A 4164-nucleotide genomic window follows, 5' to 3' on the forward strand; every position below is an offset into this window, starting at 1 on the left:
TTTGCAATGTCTGCAAACCATGGTGCTTCCTGAATAGTGAAGAGTTGCTCATCCGGAAAGGTCTCAAAGATCTCAGTAGGCGGGAGGGACGCCCCTGCTACTGGGTCTATCCGGGACAGGTGATCAGCTACCTAGTTCTCTGTCCCTTTTCTATCTCTTATTTCTATATCAAACTCTTGCAGAAGCAACACCCATCTTATGAGCCTGGGTTTTGAATCCTACTTTGTGAGTAGATATTTAAGAGTAGCATGGTCAGTATACACAATCACTTTTGAACCTACTAAATAGGATCTAAACTTGTCAATGGCATAAACCACTGCAAGCAACTCTTTTTCTGTGGTTGTGTAGTTTTTCTGTGCGTCATTTAGAACATGGCTGGCATAGTAAATGACGTGCAAAAGTTTGTTATGCCTCTGTCCTAATACTGCACCAACGGCATGGTCACTGGCATCACACATTAGTTCGAATAGTAATGTCCAGTTTGGTGCAGAAATAACTGGTGTTGTGACCAGCTTAGCTTTCAAAGTTTCAAATGCCTACAGACACTCTGTGTCAAACACAAATGGCATGTCAACAGCTAGCATATTGCTCAGAGATTTTTCAATTTTCGAAAAATCCTTTATAAATCTCCTATAGAATCCTGCATGCCCTAGAAAGCTTCTGATTGCCTTAACATTGGCAGGTGGTGGTAATTTTTCAATTACTTCCACTTTAGCTTGATCCACCTCTATTCCCTTGTTTGAAATTCTATGCCCAAGGATAATTCCTTCAGTCACCATAAAGTGACATTTTTCCCAGTTTAAAACTAGGTTGGTCTCTTGGCATCTTTTCAAAATAAGTGCTAAATGGTCAAGACAGGAGCTGAATGAGTCTCCAAATACTGAAAAGTCATCCATGAAGACTTCTAGAAATTTCTCTACCATATCAGAGAAGATAGAGAGCATGCACCTCTGAAAGGTTGCAGGTGCATTGCATAGACTAAAGGGCATCCTTCTGTAGGCAAATACTCCAGAAGGACATGTCAATGCTGTTTTCTCTTGATCCTGAGGATCTACTGCAATTTGGTTATAACCTGAATAGCCATCCAAAAAGCAGTAATAGTCATGACCTGCTAGTCTCTCTAGCATCTGGTCTATGAATGGTAAAGGAAAATGATCCTTTCTGGTGGCGGTATTGATCCTTCTGTAGTCAATACACATACGCCACCCTGTGACTGTTCTTGTAGGAACCAGTTCATTCTTTTCATTGTGAACCGCTATCATGCCTCCCTTTTTGGGTACAACTTGGACAGGGCTTACCCAGGGGCTATTAGAAATAGGATAAATAATCCTAGCCTCTAGTAACTTAGTGACCTCTTTCTGCACCACCTCCTTCATGGATGGATTTAGCCGCCTCTGTGGTTGAACCACTGGCTTAGCACCATCCTCCAATAGGATCTTGTGCATGCATCTTGCTGGGCTAATACCCTTAAGATCACTTATGGACCACCTAAGAGTTGTCTTGTGTGTCCTTAGCACTTGAATTAGTGCTTTCTCTTCCTGTGGATTTAAAGCAGAGCTTATGATCACTGGAAAAGTGTTATTTTCTATTTTCAATGTATATTTCAGGGATGGTGGGAGTGGTTCTGGAAAAGTGTTATTTTCTCCCAGAAATGTATATTTCAGGGATGGTGGGAGTGGTTTGAGCTCGGGTTTAGGAGGCTTATCCTCTTCCTGAAAAATTTTCATAGGTTCCTTTATTTCCTCTGATTCCTCCTGATCAGGCTGAACATCTTTAAAGATGTCCTCTAACTCTGATTCAAGACTTTCAGTCATATTGATCTCTTCTACCAAAGAGTCAATAATATCAATGCTTATGCAGTCATTTGATGTGTCTGGATGCTGCATAACTTTGACAGCATTTAACTTCAACTCATCCTCATTGACTCTTAGGGTCACTTCCCCTTTTTGTACATCAATAAGAGTTCGTCCAATTGCTAGGAAAGGTCTTCCTAGAATGAGAGTTGCACTCTTGTGCTCCTCCATTTCCAGCACTACAAAGTCAGTGGGAAAGGCGAATGGCCCAACCTTGACAATCATGTCCTCAATTATGCCTAATGGATATTTAATGGAGCCATCAGCAAGTTGAAGACATATCCGGGTTGGTTTGACTTCTTCAGTCAAGCCAAGCTTTCTGATAGTGGATGCAGGTATTAGGTTGATACTTGCTCCAAGGTCATATAGAGCTGTCTTGGTGCAAGCACCCTCTAATGTGCATGGTATCATAAAGCTTCCTGGATATTTAATCTTCTCTGGTAAGCTTTTCAGAATGACTACATTGCATTCTTTAGTGAGAAACACCTTTTCAGCTTCTCTCCAATCCTTCTTATGACTTAAGATCTCTTTCATGAACTTAGCATAAGAGGGTATTTGCTCAAGTGCCTCTGCAAACGGGATCTTTATCTCAAGAGTCCTGAGATAGTTTGCAAAGCGGGCAAATTGTTGATCCTGTTTCGCTTGGCAGAGTTTCTGAGGATAAGGCATCTTGGCTTTATATTCTTCAACCTTGGTTGCTGCAGGTTTATTCCCTACAGAGGTGGTAGGAGAAGCCTTCTTAGAGGAGTTACTATCAGCACTTGCAGGTGTCTGATCCCTCATTGGCGTTTGAACGCCAGGATTGGGTGCTGGATGGGCGTTTAACGCCAGCTTCCCACCCTTTTTTGGCGTTTGAACGCCAGAATTATTCCTCTCTGGGCTCTTGCTGTTCTCAGAGGGATTTTGGGCAGTGGTTTGGTCATCCTCTATCAGTTGTTCCTTTCTTGACTTTCTGCTACTTTGAGCTGATTTATTTAATGTCTTCCCGCTCCTTAATTGGGACAGCTTGGCAGTCTTCTGTTATCTGTTTAGATAGCTGCTGTCTTGTCTGATTCAATTGTGCTTCCATATTCTTGTTAGCATTTAGTGTCTTGGAGCATCTCTTTAAATTCTACTAATTGTTTTGTCACAAGGAGTAATTGCTGATTAAGTTCAACAATCTGTTCTTGAGGATTAGGATCAGTAGTTACTGTCCTAGCCTCTTCTTTTATGGAGGACTCACTACTTGAGTACAGATGTTGATTTCTAGCAACCGTATCTATGAGTTTTTGAGCCTCTTAAATAGTCTTCCTCATGTGTATAGATCCACCAGCTGAGTGGTCTAGAGATATCTGAGCTTTTTCTGTAAGCCCATAGTAGAAGGTGTCTAACTGTACCCGCTCTGAAAATATTTCAGAGGGGCATTTCTTTAGCATCCCTCTGTACCTCTCCCAGGCATTATAAAGGGATTCATAATCCTCTTGTTTAAACTTGGATGTCCAGCCTTAGCTGTGTCATCCTTTTTGGAGGGTAAAATTGATTCAGAAATTTGTCTGATAATTGTCTCCATGTTTTTATGCTTACTGTGGATTGGTTATTTAACCACCTCTTAGCTTGATCTTTTACAGCAAATGGAAATAGTAATAATCTGTAAACATCCTGATCCACTTTTTTATCATGTATTGTGTTAGTAATTTGTAAGAATTGTGCCAGAAACTCAGTAGGTTCTTCCTGTGGAAGACCGGAATACTGACAATTTTGCTGCACCATGATAATGAGCTGAGGATTTAGCTCAAAACTGCTTGCTTTGATGGGAGGTATACAGATGCTACTCCCATATGCAGCTGTAATGGGGTTAGCAAAAAGATATTTTTTTAATTTTTAAATTTTAATGAGGAAAGAGAAAAACAACAAAATGACTCTAAACTTAGAAATTTTAGATCAAAACAAAGAGAACAAACAAGAAAACTTTGAATGTCAAGATGAACACCAAGAACACTTTGAAGATCAAGATGAACACCAAGAACGAATTTTTGAAAAATTTTTTTAAGTAAATAAAAGCACAAGGGACATCAAACTTCAAATTTTTTAAAGATCAAGAAAGAACTAAGAATATGCAAATTCGAAAATTTGAAAGAAAATAAAAGCATGCAATTGACACCAAACTTAAAATATGAAACTAAACTCAAATAAAAGACTCAAATTTAGTGACTCTAAACCAACAAAAATAAATTATTCCTAATCTAAGCAACAAGATAAACCGTCAGTTGTCCAAACTCGAACAATCCCCGGCAACGGCGCGAAAAACTTAGTGCACGAAATCACAATCACA

The sequence above is a fragment of the Arachis ipaensis genome, chromosome B06 (assembly GCF_000816755.2).
Source record: "Arachis ipaensis cultivar K30076 chromosome B06, Araip1.1, whole genome shotgun sequence".
Lineage (NCBI taxonomy): Eukaryota > Viridiplantae > Streptophyta > Magnoliopsida > Fabales > Fabaceae > Arachis > Arachis ipaensis.